The sequence below is a fragment of the Triticum aestivum genome, chromosome 1B (genome assembly GCF_018294505.1).
Source record: "Triticum aestivum cultivar Chinese Spring chromosome 1B, IWGSC CS RefSeq v2.1, whole genome shotgun sequence".
Lineage (NCBI taxonomy): Eukaryota > Viridiplantae > Streptophyta > Magnoliopsida > Poales > Poaceae > Triticum > Triticum aestivum.
Genome location: NC_057795.1, coordinates 123292580 through 123309905, shown reverse-complemented (window position 1 = coordinate 123309905; position 17326 = coordinate 123292580).

The following is a 17326-nucleotide window of genomic DNA, read 5'->3' as shown; positions in this document are numbered from 1 at the left end:
TGTTATGGATGAAGAAACTGTTAGAGATTTTCTTGCTTGCAATGATAGATCTGATCTTAAGAAATTATTAGCTAAACTGAAACAGAAAAATCTGAGTGCTAGAATGAAATATGACCCTGCTTTTCCTACTTCACCTATTTTTGTTACTGATAACTATTATGAATTCTCTGTCGATCCTGAGATAATTACTTTGGTTGAATCTGATCCTTTTTATGGCTATGAATCTGAAACCGTTGTGGCACATCTTACTAAGTTAAATGATATAGCCACCCTGTTCACTAATGATGAGAAATCTCGCTACTATTATATCCTTAAGATACTTCCATTCTCATTAAATGGTGATGCTAAAACTTGGTTTAATTCTCTAGATCCTGGTTGTGTGTGTAGTCCCCAGGATATGATTTACTACCTCTCTGCTAAATGTTTCCCTGCTCATAAGAAATAAGTTGCCTTGAGGGGAATATATAATTTTGTGCAAATCGAAGAAGAGAGTCTCCCACAAGCTTGGGGGAGGCTTCTCCGATTACTTAATGCTTTGCATGATCATCCTCTTAAGAAAAAATGAAATACTTGATATCTTTTATAATGGACTAACCGATGCTTCCAAGGACCACTTGGATAGTTGTGCTGGTTGTGTTTTCAGGGAAAGAACTGTCGATCAAGCTGAATTGCTATTGAATAATATGTTGACTAATGAAAATAATTGGACACTTCCTGAACCAACTCCTGAGCCAACTCCTAAACCAACTCCGAAGAGGAGAGGTGTTCTATTTCTCAGTCCTAAAAATATGCAAGAGGCAAAGAAATCTATGAAAGAAAAAGGTATTAAAGCTGAAGATGTTAAGAATTTAGCTCCTGTTGAAGAAATATATGGTCTTAATATACCACCTATTGAAGAAACACATGGTCTTGATAACCCGTCACAGGTAGTAAAGGTAAATTCTCTCTATAGATATGATAAAGTTGAAATCCCGTCTACTAAGTTTGCTAGCCCATGCTTGGATGAATTCGATGACTCTATGGCTAGACAAGAAAATTTCAATGCTTATGTTGGTAGAGAATTAAAGAGTAATGCTTACATGATTGGACGCTTGAGTGATTATATGGCTAGAGTTAAAGGTGAACTTAAACTCATTTGTAAATATGCTTCTATGGTTACCACTCAAGCAGAACAAGTACTTAAATCTCAAAGTGATTTGCTCAATGAATTAAATAATAAACATGATTTTGCTATTAGAGTGGCTACTAGAAATGGTAAAATGACTCAGGAACCTTTGTATCCTGAAGGCCACCCTAAGAGAATTGAGCAAGATTCTTAGAGAAATAATATAGATGCACCTAGTCCTTCTAAAAGGAAGAAAAAGAAAAATAATAGGACTTTGCATGCTTCTAGTGAACCTATTATTAACACACCTGAGAATCCCAATGATATTTCTATTTCTGATGCTGAAACACAATCAGGTGATGAACATGAACCTAGTGATAATGCTGATGATAATGGTCATGTTGATGCTCACCCTAGCAATAATAATGATGTAGAGATTGAACCTGATGTTGATCTTGATAACCCACAATCAAAGAATCAACATTATGATAAAAGAGACTTTGTTCCTAGGAAGCACGATAAAGAAAGAGAACCATGGGTTCAGAAACCGGCGGATCTCGGGTAGGGGGTCCCGAACTGTGTGTCTAGGCGGATGGTAACAGGAGACAAGGGACACGATGTTTTTACCCAGGTTCGGGCCCTCTCGATGGAGGTAAAAACCCTACTCCTGCTTGATTAATATTGATGATATGGGTAGTACAAGAGTAGATCTACCATGATATCAGAGAGGCTAAACCCTAGAAGCTAGCCTATGGTATGATTGTTGTTTTTCTCTATCGGCTAGCCTCGCCTCGGTTTATATAATGCACCAGAGGCCTAGGATAACAAGAGTCCTAGCCAAATACGCCGGTGGGGGAGGAGTCCTTGTCTTGATCTCCAAGTCTTGCGGAATCTTCCTTGTATGCGGCAGCTGTCCGGACTGGCCCATGAGTATACGACCATGGGGGTCCTCGGCCCAATTTAACAGATCGGGAGATGACGTGGTGAGTACCCCCTAGTCCAGGACACCGTCAGTAGCCCCCTGAACCGGTCTTCAAGTTAGGGACGCTCCTTGATTCTTCTGAACCGTTCTTCATCTTCAGTCGTCGATCTTGAAAACTGGTTCAACAAATCTTCTCATCTTCAATCTTGAGGATCGCCGAAATGCATTCGACGAGTTTACACGTCGGGTATCCGAGGAGCCCCTTTAAGTTTCAGGCCTTTATCAATGCCTTGTTATTTTTATGCCACACCTTGGGTTTGAAGTTGTTCCCGGGCGGCAGCGTCCTCTTGCATCCGAGCTCCAACGCCGGACTGCATTCGAGGTATCTTTTGCAGCCGAGCACCAATGCCGGACTGCTTCCCAGCTCTAACACCGGACTATGTATCCGAGCTCCAACGTCGGACTGTATCCGAGGTCTCGTAAATCACCTTGGTTCAAAGAAGTTTGAAGGAGTTTAGCCGGGCTTAATGCCGAAAATGCCCTCTATGGAGCCAGCCACTAGCGCCTGAGCTTTATGCCGGACTACTTCCGAGGTGGTGCACCACCCCGAATGTGGGCCGATTTTTGTCAATATTTTTGATTGGTGCAATTTATTCTCTGCCGAGATACATAGCTAGTAGCCCTCAAGGTGGGTATCGGTCTAAGACCCGAGATGCACATGAAGGATGACATAAGAACGTTGATCCCCGTAGCCGTTGAGACTCAGGTTGATTTGCAAAATCGGTCTGAGGATCAAGTCCTAGCTCGGCAGAATACTTCGGGACGCAAAAAGCGGCGTGCTTAGTCCTCAAGTCTCAGGTTGGGTGCAGCCGACCAACCTGAGGATCAAAATCTCCTCGTAGACGGCATTACACTTAAAATTTTCTGCACTGGACAGGCAATGCAGTAGCCCCGAGACATGGGTCGGGTGGCAACACCAGATCAGGGGATCGATGTGCCCCTTTAATATTTGTAAATAATAATCCCGAAGCCCAGTAGCCCCAGAGCCTTAATGCGGGCACGGGTGGCTGAATTAAGGATTGATATCCATAGTAAAATCACAATTATGTGTAATGACTCTATGTATCCAAGTACTTTACGTCATTAGCGCTCAGATCCGCATTGTACAAAACTTTGTTGACCGACCATCGGCTTCCACCTCCTCGGCCAATAGCTGAGGAGTGTTTGTCCTACTTTATAAAGCCTTTATGAGGGCAAAGATTTACAAGAAACAAGGCAATCTGGCCATACGGTTTTATAAACAAAGGTACAAGAGAGATATGTTATATTACTGTTTAACAGAAGAAATGTCTTCCAAAGAAAATAGTCCCGCTATCGGTTCCTTTCTTTGGGTTGTCCTGCTAAGTATGATCATGAAACCTCAGCTCCAATGTAAGAGCAAAATATCGAGGATTTAGTTTGGGAGGCCATCTAATAGCCCCCAGTAGTGTTCAGCGACAGTCGAGGTCAAGCCGTAAACACTTCGGCCATTGTTATGAATGGCCCGTCGTTTAACACCGTCATCAGATCGCTGACCAGTTTACGCTTATTGTGACAGTCAGTTTTCGGCTTTCTCCACTGAGGTGCTTAACCATGTGAGCTGGAAGCACAATCGTAGTGGTTCTCCCTTTGCAGACCTAGCCGAACAAAGCGGAATGTAGGAGGCAAGCGCAGGAGCCGGGCAACCCAGCTTTTGACTGAAGACACAATTCGAAACCGATGCATATATAGCAAAATCCGAGAATGTTTTTGCCGAATCTCTAAAGGTGTCCGGCGTTGCACTGCGAGACTTGTGCGGAAAACACACAAATAGTTTAAAAGTGCCATAAGCTTGGAAAACCAAAAAACTTCAGTAAAAACTTGGCGTCAGAACAAGATGAAGTGTTCAGTGCCAATCCGAAAATTGGCCTTCGCAAAAGAAGTGCTTCTGTGGTGCTTTAACATGATACATCCTATCTCAAGACTTCAAGCGGGTCAGCCTACGGCTTCAACCTCCTATCCCGAGGGCGGAGTACTTTTCATTAGGCCAGTTTAGCAAACTAAACTCTAGCGGCTTTGAGAGAGAAAAAAGGAGTGATAGATAATAATAATAATAATAATAATAATAATAATAATAATAATAATAAAACTTTGCAACGACTAAGAAGAAGAACACTTATCATAAAACGGCTCATATAAATTTAAGAGCCCCCAAGTGACTTGGGTAAAAGAATGATTGCATGTACCGAAGTACTTATATCATATCTATGTTCAACCGAACTTCAAACGCGTCTTAACCGACCGTCGGCTTCTCCCTCTTCAGTCAAGAACCGAAAAGTGTTATGTACTCCATCTGTCGAGAATATCGACGGTGTTTCCAATAACCAGGCAATCAGGCCATAAGGCTGTAACAGACAAAGCGCGCTCAGGGAACTTATGCTATATTACTGCGAAGTGTAAGAAGCATCTTCGAAGAAAATAGTATCCCCACCGATACCTTTCTTCAGTGCTCATTGTTATTATGAGACTTGTGCAACAGATTTTTTGTACTCATGAGTTCCGTTGTGTGCCGACCATAATTGAAAACTATAAGAGTGCTAGCTTTCGGCTTCACCCAATCTGAGGTCCGGCTCGGATGACACGATCGTGACAATCGCAGAGGTGCTCCCTTTACTCCCTAGCCGAACAATCAGGAACATAGGGGTAAACACAGGAGCAAGGCAACCCAGCTTGCAAATCGCTTAAGTCAATATGGTGCATATTGTGGCGTAATACACGAACAAGGAACGAAGCTGTACAAGTATAATCATATGCAAGAGGAAAAGCTTCATGAAGGAAGCCCCCAAATGAATTGGGTATTTGAATTTATGCATCACAAACAAAGTTTGGACAAGAAAAATTTTTACAAGCAACATTTTTCCAAAAGAGTATGATGCTTGGTCGAACGAACACAAGTTAGAAATTATAGCTTTGAGCATGAAAGCGACTTAGCTGGTTAATGTGTTCAGTATTGATGACGCGGTCCGAGCTTGATATGGGACAAGGTTCCATCCCCCAAGCCGGTCCCGAGGTGGCGGAGCGGAGAGCTCGACACGCCGAAGTGGTGACATAGCACGGTCAATGCAGACCGGCAGAGTGACGCCGAAGTCCCCGGATCATTTTCCTGTGCACAAAAAATGGTGCAAACCGGAGATAATAGTAATAATGATAATTAAAAAAATCGTTGCATAATAAATAATTTATGCAAAGTGAGTAATAAAAGAAATATGGCCCGGCGCCGAAGTCAATGTCGATGTAGGGTGTTGGAGTGATGCGGTAAAGGCGTGACAAAGCCTGAATTCACAGGTCGGTCCAAGCTCCGGATGCGGCGTTCCCGGACTATGTACGGAAACTGACCGAACCACCATGCGACTGTCGTTAATGCGGCCACCATTTGATAGACCTGTGTACATATGATGGACAAACCAGAGTAATAATTCCTTGGGAAAAATGAACCCAAACAAGCAAAAAATACTGGGATTAATAGCACCTGGTTTATTTGTTGTAGCAATCCGAAGGAAGGTGATTCCCAAAATTGTAACTCGATCCGCGCACCCATTGCCTGATGGGCGATAAAATGACGGCATGCCAATGCTGGCAAAGGTTGGCTCGCCGAGGCAAAGCCCTCGGTCCAGCTAATGTGACGGAGCTGGTCAGCTAGCGACGCCGAAGTGTCCGGAGTAGGTTGATGAAGAGATGGTGAAGCCCCCGGTCCAGCCGAGATGTCGAAGTAGGTCAGCGTGATGGACACCAGCTTGAAGAAGCAATAGTGCGGCCATGCCGATGCAGGTCGTGACATGGTCGATGCCGGCTTGATGAAGCGACCGTGCGGCGATGCTGGTTTTGCCCGCTCCGTGTAATCCGTGGGGCGGCGATGTTGGTGATGATTTATCCTTCGCGATGCCGGACTCTTGTTCGGCTTGCCGAGATGATGATCCGAAGAAGTTGAGCTCGGCTCAACAAAGTGACGACGTGTCTAGCGCAGGTCGGCAGCCGTGGAGCAATATTGCCGGACTGGTTTGACACCAGCATGATGTTGAAGATCATGTTCAAAACATTTTAAAGTTAGTGGGATGTGTTCGGGAACAAAACACAGTACCCCATACAAAACTTCCTTCAAAAAGGAAGTCCGAAATCCCGTTCGTAAAAAAGACAAACTCGGATCGGATTTGTTTTCGCGCAGAAAACAGATCCGAAAAGTGATGCACTAATCGGAAGGTTCCCGGAGTTTGGACGGTCGGATCGAGCTGAAATTTTGAGGGTGGTAGATATAGGAATTCCGCAGTCGATCAACGGTTGGATCCTCCAAAGGAGGTCCGAGCTAGAAGCTGGACACCACGCCCTAAACTTGTCCAGATTCTCGTCCAAATTTGACAGGGCTCCGGTATATCATAGATTGTTGGAGATTCCTCCATCGGAACTCAATGAAATTTAGCGTGGCTGTTGTATACGTAATTCCGCACTATTCCACCAAAGCAATCGTCAAACCGACGCTCGAGGAAGCAGTGACGGCGGATACAAGTTCGCTGTCCAAAAAAACAGCACGGTCGCCCGAGGGCAATGTTGACGTTGAGCCCCCGGGCTCCCTGGATGATTCCTCCATGATCTTGATAGAGATCGGAGCTAATGTTGATGAAGGCCCTCATCCGAACATGACGATCGGAGGTAGGGCGCAGTCCTCGGTCGAACCAAGGTGACCAGTCGAGCTGGTGACGAAGATGCCGAAGTCGCAATTGATCTGCAGGCGAGCCATCGACCTTTTGCCGAACACACAACGGAACTCTCAATGAAAGCACCAATGTCGGTGTCAAAACTGGCGGATCTCGGGTAGGGGGTCCCGAACTGTGCGTCTAGGCGGATGGTAACAGGAGACAAGGGACATGATGTTTTTACCCAGGTACGGGCCCTCTTGGTGGAGGTAAAAACCCTACTCCTGCTTGATTAATATTGATGATATGGGTAGTACAAGAGTTGATCTACCACGAGATCAGAGAGGCTAAACCCTAGAAGCTAGCCTATGGTATGATTGTTGTTTTTCTCTATCGGCTAGCCTGGCCTCGGTTTATATAATGCACCAGAGGCCTAGGATAACAAGAGTCCTAGCCGAATACGCCGGTGGGGGAGGAGTCCTTGTCTTGATCTCCAAGTCTTGCGGAATCTTCCTTGTACACGACAGCTGTCCGGACTGGCCCATGAGTATACGGCCATGGGGGTCCTCGGCCCAATTTAGCAGATCGGGAGATGACGTGGTGAGTACCCCCTAGTCCAGGACACCGTCAAAGATTCTTAGAGAAATAATATAGATGCACCTAGTCCTTCTAAAAGGATGAAAAAGAAAAATGATAGGACTTTGCATGCTTCTAGTGAACCTGTTATTAACACACCTGAGAATCCCAATGATATTTCTATTTCTGATGCTGAAACATAATCAGGTGATGAACATGAACCAAGTGATAATGCTAATGATAATGTTCATGTTGATGCTCACCCTAGCAATAATAATGATGTAGAGATTGAACCTGATGTTGATCTTGACAACCCACAATCAAAGAATCAATGTTATGATAAAAGAGACTTTGTTGCTAGGAAGCACGATAAAGAAAGAGAACCATGGGTTCAGAAACCCATGCCTTTTCCTCCTAAGCCATTCAAGAAAAAGGATGATGAGGATTTTGAGCGCTTTGCTGAAATGATTAGACCTATCTTCTTACGTATGCGCTTAACTGATATGCTTAAAGTAAGTCCTTATGCTAAATACATGAAAGACATCATTACAAATAAAAGAAAGATACCAGAAGCTGAAATTTCCACCATGCTTGCTAATTACACTTTTAAAGGTGGAATACCTAAGAAACTTGGAGATCCAGGAGTACCAAATATACCATGCTCCATTAAAAGAAACTATGTTAAAACTGCTTTATGTGATCTTGGAGCCGGTGTTTGTGTTATGCCTTTCTCTTTATATCGTAGACTTGAATTGAATAAGTTGACACCTACTAAAATATCTTTGCAAATGGCTGATAAATCAACTGCTATACATGTCGTTATTTGTGAGGATGTGCCGGTTGTGGTTGCAAACATCACTATCTTAACGGACTTTGTTATTCTTGATATTCCTGAGGATGATAGTATGTCGATTATCATTGGTAGACCCTTTTTGAATACTGCAGGGGCTGTTATTGATTGCAACAAAGGCAATTTCACTTTTCATGTTAATGGTAATGAGCATACAGTACACTTTCCAAGGAAACAACCTCAAGTTCATGGCATCAATTCTATTGGAAAAATTCCAACTAGCATTATTGGAGGGTTTGAATTTCCTCTTCCTACTGTCAAGAAGAAATATGATATTCTTATTATTGGGGATGTGCATATCCCCGTTGAGGTAACCTAGTGTTGTTTGAAATTTCTCTGGTTCCATGTTATTCAGAATGAGTTTGTTAACAAGACTTGATCAACCTTGTTAGTGGATTCCTTTTGATGAGCATGAGATGGATGAAATTAGAAGGCACAACCTTCTGTACCCTCCTTTTACTTTCTGTTATTTAGATTAAATAAAGTAAAAATAGTATTTTTCTGTCTGCTTTCTGAATTATCCATGCAATAAAAAATACCCCAAAAATAAAAGTTCTCCAAATGCCCTGCAAATTTAATATTATTTTTTCTGGAATATTTGAGAATATCTGGCACAGAGAACACGGCAGGGGGAGCTGGCACCTGGCCACGAGGGACAGGGCATTCCCACCCCTACAGGGCGATCCCCCTACCTCGTGGGCCCACTGTGCCCCCTCCACTTATTCCTGCACCCACACACTTCATCTTCCTCCCCAAAAAATCACTATCTAGCTCAAGCACGAGTTCTAGCTCACTTTGCTGCCATTTTCGATCTCCTTGCTAAAAGCTCCATTCACAAAACTGCTTTGGGGGATTGTTCTTTGGTATGTGACTCCTCCAATGGTCCAATTAGTTTTTGTTCTAGTGCTTTATTTATTGCAAATTTTTGCTGCTTAGGTGACCCTGTTCTTGAGCTTGCATGTCAAATTTATATGGTCCCAAGTAATTCTAATGCATGATATAGGCTCTAGGCACTTATGGGAGTAGTTGCTATCAATTTTGTTGAGTTTGATTCACTTTTATTTTGACTTACTAAAAATTTTAGAAACTTTTCAGAGGAAGAAATATGTCTAGGAAAATTTACCAAGGTGGTTCTTCAAGGAAGCAAGGACCCAGGCTTGCAATACATGAGCAAGACGACGAACCACCAAGGGAAGCTGACGCGTGGCCTTGCGAATGGCCGTCAGATTAGTTTATGGTCAAAGCAGGCATCAAGGATGAATTTGACGCATATGTGCATAATGCCGATCTTGAGGACTTCATGCAAGGTAAGTCCCTCAATACTATCTATAGGACCTTGAAGTATGTCTAGAGGGGGGGTGATTAGACTACTTGACCAATTAAAAGCTATACCTTTTCCCAATTTTAGACTTTGGCAGATTTTAGCTATCTTTGAACAAGTCAAGCAATCATCACACAATTCAAGCAAGCATGCAAAGAGTATATAGGCAGCGGAAAATAAAGCATTCAACTTGCAAGAATGTAAAGGGAAGGGTTTGGAGGATTCGAATGCAATTGGAGACACGGATGTTTTTGGCGTGGTTCTGATAGGTGGTGCTATCGTACATCCATGTTGATGGAGACTTCAACCCACGAAGGGTAACGGTTGCGTGAGTCCATGGAGGGCTCCACCCACGAAGGGTCCATGAAGAAGCAACCTTTTCTATCCCACCATGGCCGTCGCCCACGAAGGACTTGCCTCACTAGCGGTAGATCTTCACGAAGTAGGCGATCTCCTTGCCCTTACAAACTCCTTGGTTCAACTCCACAATCTTGTCGGATGCTCCCAAGTGGACACCTAGACAATCTAGGAGACACCACTCTCCAAGAAGTAACAAATGGTGCGTTGATGATGAAATCCTTGCTCTTGTGCTTCAAATGATAGTCTCCCCAACACTCAACTCTCTCTCATGGGATTTGGATCTGGTGGAAAGAAGATTTGAGTGGAAAGCAACTTGGGGAAGGCTAGAGATCAAGATTCATATGGTAGGAATGGAATATCTTGGCCTCAACACATGAGTAGGTGGCTCTCTCTCAAAACTGGTAAGTTGGAAGTGTAGGTTTGTCCTGATGGCTCTCTCCACGAGTGAAGAGGAGGTGGAGGGGTATATATAGCCTCCACACAAAATCTAACCGTTACACACAATTTACCAAACTCGGTGGGACCGATTCAATAGACTTGGTCGGACCGATTTAGTAAATCTAGTGACCGTTAGGGTTTTTGGTGGGACCGACATGCAACTCGGTAGGACCGATATGGTTAGGCTTAGGGCATAACGTAATCTCGGTAAGACCTATTACACAAACTCGGTGAGACCAATTTTGGTAATAAGCTTTCCAGAGAGTTGGTCAGGTAAACTCGGTGGGACCGATTCGCTCTTTCGGTGAGACCGAAAAGTTACGAAGGGGAAACAGAGAGTTTACATTGTAATCTCGGTGGGACTGATCGCTCACTTCGGTTAGACCGAAATGTTACGAAGGGAAACAGAGAGATTACAATCCCATCTCGGTGAGTACGAGATCCCTATCGGTGAGGCCGATTTACGTAGGGTTTGTGGCAGTGGCTATGACATATGAACTCGGTGGCGCCGGATAGAAAGAATCGGTAGGGCCGAGTTGGAATTTAGGTTTAGGTCATATGAGGATGTGAGAAAGTAGTTGAGGGTTTTGGAGCATATCACTAAGCACATGAAGCAAGAGGCTCATTAAGCAACACCTCACCCCTCCTTGATAGTATTGGCTTTTCCTATAGACTCAATGTGATCTTGGATCACTAAAATGTAAAATGAAGTGTCTTGAGCTTGAGCCAATCCTTTGTCCTTGATATTTTGAGGGATCCACTTTCATCATCCATACCATGCCATTCATTGAGCTTTCCTGAAATAATAGTCTTGGAATAGCATTAGCTCATTGAGCTATATGTTGTTATGAATTACCAAAACCACCTAGGGATAGTTGCACTTTCAATCTTCCCCTGTTTGGTAACTGATGACAACATATAGATCAAATCTTCGACAAATGATAATAAGATTGAAAAACATCATCGCTTTGAGAAGTATGTGATAAGCAAGAGCTCCCCCTAAATTTGTGCATATTTTAAGATTTGCTTTGGACTGCAAATGCACAAGGAATTAGGCTCATGGGTTACTCTTCCATGTCACATACATCTTGGTGGAGCACTCAAAATAACAAAGATTAAATACATGCACTCATCACCAAGCAAAGTGAATGATCATAAAAGGACAAGTAAGATAATAACATATAACAAGCATAAGTGTAGCTTATGATCAAACACATGATCATCAATGTCTCATAGATAATAACATAGTATCTCAATCAATCAAAAGCAAACAAAGTTTAACCACCAAAGCAAGAGAGAATAAAAGCAACTCTCTCTCTCTCTCTCGAAGCCTATGATCTATATAATTTTCTCCCCCTTTGGCAACAAGTTACCAAAAAGTTCATAGAAAATGCATAGTGCTAGATCGACTCTCAGGCTTGATCTTCAGGTGGTGGTGTCCGGATAACTCCAAGAACGAAGGCTCCAGTCGATGTGGATGGAGCTGGAGGAGTTGGTGTTGGAGCTAGTTGCCCTGGAGCTGTAGGAGTTGTAGCTGGTGCAGATGATGTGGCTCTAGTGTCTGTCACAGGCACTACAGCTGGCCTCTGAGCTCTAGGCACTCTGGCAAATGCATCAGTGGTTGTCTTTCCCTTCCTCTCCTGCATGTCATCCTGAAGCTGCTCCACAACTAACTGAATCTCAGTTACTTTGACATCAAGATTATAGAATTTTTGTTCCATTATTCTTTCCAGGCTCTCCTGATTTTGAGTTAGGGTGGCCAACCCCTTCTCAATCCTCAGTGTTGATGCTATCAAGTAACCAAGCTGCTCCTGCTTGTTCTTCAGAAAGTATTCAGATGCCTCTGCTTGAGTTGGCATCTTGGCAGCCTTCTCTTTCCTTGCCTTCTCCTTCTTCTCTTGAGCTTGCACTGATGATGGTTCATTCTCAGTCATGACAACTTGATTGTCCTCAAAGTCTGGATAAATAGCGAAATGTTCCTTATCCAACAGATATTTTCATGTGCCCATCTTTGAGTTAATCAACTCCTGAATTTGTGGGGCATATCCACAACTTCTCTTTTGGTCTGCTGCAGTCCTCTTGATAGTCTCAACCATAAGGCTCATGACCTTGAATTTCTATGGCACATCAAATATATGTAGCAAGTTTATTGCATGCCCTCTGATCATGTTGTGGTCACCTAATTTGGGCAACAGAGTGTACCTTAGGATCCAGTTGATCGTAGGCAGCCCTGACAGAAGAAAATGAACTGATCCAAACTTGAAAGTCTCAAGTGCATCATCAGGGATCACCTTGTACATCTGTGACATTGAGTTGTGATCCATTTTCTTCTTGGCATAAATGTCCAAGTCATCTTCACTTTCCTTTGGGGCATTGATCAGACTTGCCCATTCCTCAATGGTTGACTGGTATCTCGTTCCTTCAGACATCAGAACTATCCTGCCATCTGGATAGAAGTGTGTTATGGAGTAGAATTGCATAATGAGCTCGTCATTCCAGTTGGTGAGCTTCTGCCCAACAAAATCTGCAACTCCACAAGCAACAAAACTGTCTTGTACTCCAGGATAGTGTTCCTCATTTTCCTTCATGTAGGTCTAGTCGACCCACCTCATATCACACACTATGGGCTTCTTATCCAATAAGATTGTCTCATAGAAGTCATGTTGTTCCTTTGTATGGAACATGTAATCAACATCAGTCCTTCTCCTGGTGGCATATGGATCTGACTCTCTCCATAGCCTCAACCCTAGATCTCTCCTGATCTTCATGTTCTCAGCCACAAGATGAGCATCATTGTGGTCTGGAATCTTGGGTTTGAGCTTCCTCGGGACTTGTCCTTCATCATCTTCCTCAGCAACAACTTCAGGCACTGAGGCCTTGTTCTTCTCAGTAGCTGGAATACTCCTGGTATTCCTCTTTGGTGCAATCTTGGGCTTGGGTCAGCTTTGGGTGCTTCTTTGTGCTTTGATGTTGCAGCCCCTGACTTTATAGCATCACCCATTAGCTTTTGTGCCTTGGGTGCTGGTGCAGCAGCCTCTTCTTCTTCCTCTTCCTCCATCATAGAAGGTTGACCAACAACTCTGGCCATGGTCTTTTTGACCCTTTCTTTCCTTTTCTTTCCTTCTACAGCTGGCTCTTTGGGTTGGGAATCCAAAGAAGCTTGAGTGGAGGCTCTGGCTTTGGACATTGGTTGTCTACCTGCAGGCCTTTTGATCTTCATGCCTGGCTTTACTTCAGTTGAGCTATACTCCTTCTTGAGCTCTTTCTTCTTTGAACTGGCCTCATCCTCCACATAATCCTCATCCTTAGATTTTGAGGTCTTCTTCTTTCTTGTCCTTGTGGCAGCCTTGGGCAAATTGCTGGGAGTGCTTCTGCTCCGCTCATCTGAGGTGCTAGAGGGACTAGTGCCCTCACTCATGTGAATCTGCTCTTCTGACTTGTTCTGGCTGTCACTTTGGTCTGACATGCTGCAAATCACTGACTGCTGACCCTGTGAATAGTTATAGATGAGATAGAATGGATGAGCATCACAAAATGCAGAGATTTTTGCAAAAGAATGATTCAAAAACTCGGTTTTAGTTTTCCACAGAAAGCATTTTGGATCAACCGATTTTCAAACTAGGTGATACCGAAGCAATTTTGGAACCTAAACTAGTGAACTCGGTAGGACCGAGTCACAGTTCGGTGGCATCGAGACTGCTAGGGTTTCACAAAGTTCTGAACTCGGTCACATCAATTTGCAATTCTCGGTTAGACCGAGAGTTACTAGTGCAATGGCGTTAGCCAAATCGGTGGGACCGAGTTTTTCAACTCGGTGGGTCCGAGATGGTTTCGGCGGAAACCTAACCCTAAATTTTCAAATCACATCTATTCTAAGGATTGTATTGACTGCATAGGAGTGTTTCAATCGTGGCAAGATGCATAATGAACACAATGTGCTAGGAATCAGACGAGGATAGCACTGTGATCGAGTCCATACCCTAGCTTGGCGATGAACTCGCTACGGCGGCAATGGCGGGGGTGAATTCCGTTGACAGCGGCGGAGACCAGCAACAGGAGGCGGCTGGCGACAAAGTCAATGATCCATAGACCTAGTAGGCAGAGCGAGCTATGCATGGGCGAAGGGGTTTGGAGAAATTTCCAAATTTTTTGCTCGTGTGAATATATAGCCCGATACTGTCGGTGTGACCGAGTGGAACAACTCGGTGGCACCGAGATGCATAACTATATACAGTTACAGCACTCGGTGTGACCGAAAATTTCAAATTGGTTGCACCGAGATTGAAAACCTAGATCGACTTAGTGATCTCGGTAGGACCGAAACGGAGGAATCGGTCAGACCGAGAATCACAAAGAAGTTTTGGAAGTTTAAGTCTATGACGAATCAGGGACTCCGAGTGCTCCTCACACAGAGTGGTTCGAATCTGACTTGATCAAATTTTGTGATGTAGCATGAATAGAGTTTGAGACGAGAAAAGCATAGATAGCTAGAGAAGGTTCTTAGGCATTCTTGTCCATCCACTTGGCAAAAAGAAAAAGAACCCAAACAATCAAAGCAACAAGTGGATGTCCTCGAATGAGAAAAATATGCAACCAACATGCTTACACAATAAAATGACAAATGAAATATGTGGAAAAGCATGCACAACCAATTCTAGCATCCATCAAACAATTGGCGATGACTAGGTCATCTATATATGAGTATGTTGACTTAGGAGTCAAATGAGAACATTTGATCATAGGTCATACTCATCGTTTAAGCTCAAGTGGGGTTACCACTTTTACATAATGCATTGATGTGTTCACATCATTAGAGTTGCTTTGACTCAATTCTTAGAGTTAGGCTCCCCCTAGATGTGAGATCCCCTTTTAGAGGAATGAACTAACCTTGGGTTTTATCAATGATGACTTCATGTAGGTGTTGAAGATGTGGATGCTCAATGTTGATGTAGATCATTTGGAGCAATCCTTTGGAGTGAGTTGCACTTTCAACATACATACATGGGTTAGTCCCACAAGGAACAAATAAGAATATCCATAGACATAGAGTGATGCACACACAAGATGATGTCCATGAAATCATTAGGTTACCTTGTCCATTGCCTTACCAACATGAGGGTTTGTGACTCCTTGAACTAGTGCAAGATGTGGAAGTTGATTGCACTTGTTCTTGCCATAATGATATGAGTGAAGAATGTTGGCGGAGTCACCCTCAAGAACTCTCTAGTTCTTCTTCTTCGGGATCCACATCATCTTGATGGGAATCCTTGGAGTTGTAGTCGTACTTGATGAAGTAGAACATGACGTAGTCTTGGGAACCCACTTGACCAAGGCCTTAGGTGCTTCTTCAAATGCATCAATCTCTTCTTGAAGCTTGTCCTTGCCTTTGTTCTTGTGGTCTTGTGGTGGAAGATCATCTTGTGCTTGTGTTCCCTTGAAGGGAGTAGGATCATACTTCTCTTGTTGAGGAACAAACTTCATCTTGGGGTATTGATCTTCTTCCCACTCAACTTCATTGGCATTGAACTTTCATTCAAAACCAACACCTTGATTCTTCCGGTGCCTTCCTTGTTTGCGTACAATTTCCTCGAATTGCTTACTCCCGGCAAGGCTCTTGTATACACCTTTCTCTATAATTCCCTTCAATAAGCTATTTTCTTGCTCAAGTGTAACTTGGCTAAGAGAATCATTAGTGGAATTAAGAGAACTACTAGAAGCAACAATATTGGATTTGGCATTATTATTGTTACTACTAGAGGAAGGATCTTTCTTGTACTTGTTACTAGACTTGACTTGAGGCATGTAAGTAGATAAGAGTAAACGCTTGGCAATGTAAGAAGAACTTTTCTTACGAAGATCATCATTGATTGCTTTTAAGAACTCATGCTCTTGCTCAAGATTGAGCTTTTCAAAGTGTAACTTCTCATGAGCCCTTAAAAGTTCTCGATGATCTTCGAAGATAGTTTCATGAGCTAACTTAAGAGTGTTTAGTTCTTTAGTTAGAAGCTCAATCTTCTCCTTATAATTGTCATTCATTTTATCTTGATTAGCATGATTAATTGACGTTTCATCATAGTATTCATCACTAGAGTTGTCAATAAGTAAATCATCATCACCTAGCAAGTCATCTTCATCACTATTGAAATCAACATACTCGGGATGTGTTACCTTTGGACCTTTGGCCATTAAGCATCTTCCAATTCCTTCATTTGGTGAGTCAAATATGTCGTAGGAGTTGGTTGACACAAGTGCTAGACCGGCAACACCTTCATCTTGAGTATATTCGGAGTCGGAGTCAGAGTGATAGCTTCTCTCGGAGTGATTGTCGGATTCGGAGCCGGATACCCATTCACCAACATGAGCTCGATGTCTTCGGTTTGTGTAGCTCCTTGATGACTTGTTCTTCCTTTCCGAATCGTTGCTTCTCCGTGAGGGTCTTTGTTCATAACGATCATCTCTACTCCTCCTCTCTCTTGGTGGTGATTCTTCTCTTTTGCTTCTTCTTTTTGGAGAATCTTCTCTTCTTTTGTAGGGTGTCGTACACTCATTGGAATAGTATCCGGGTCTCCCACAATTGTAGCAGTTTCGCTCTCGACTAGAAGATCTTTTGTCATTGTAGGACCTTGACTTAGAGCTTCTTTCTTTGCTTCTACTCTTGTAGAATTTGTTGAAGTTATTCACCATTAAGCTCAATTCTTCATTGAAGGTTTGTTTCTCACTTGATGATGTGGGGGCTTCACATGAGGCTTTGTAAGCACCACTTGACTTGTTGTGAAGTTCCTCCTTATCCTTGAGTGACATCTCATGAGCAACAATTCTTCCAATGACTTCCGTTGGCTTGAGATCTTTGTAGTTTGGCATCATTTGGATCAATGTGCACATGGTATCATACTTTCCATCCAATGCTCTTAGGATCTTCTTGATGATGAATCTGGCGGTCATCTCTTCACTCCCTAAGCCGGCAATCTCATTTGTGATAAGAGCAAGCCTAGAGTACATTTCAGCGACACCTTCACCATCCTTCATTTTGAACTTGTCAAGCTGACTT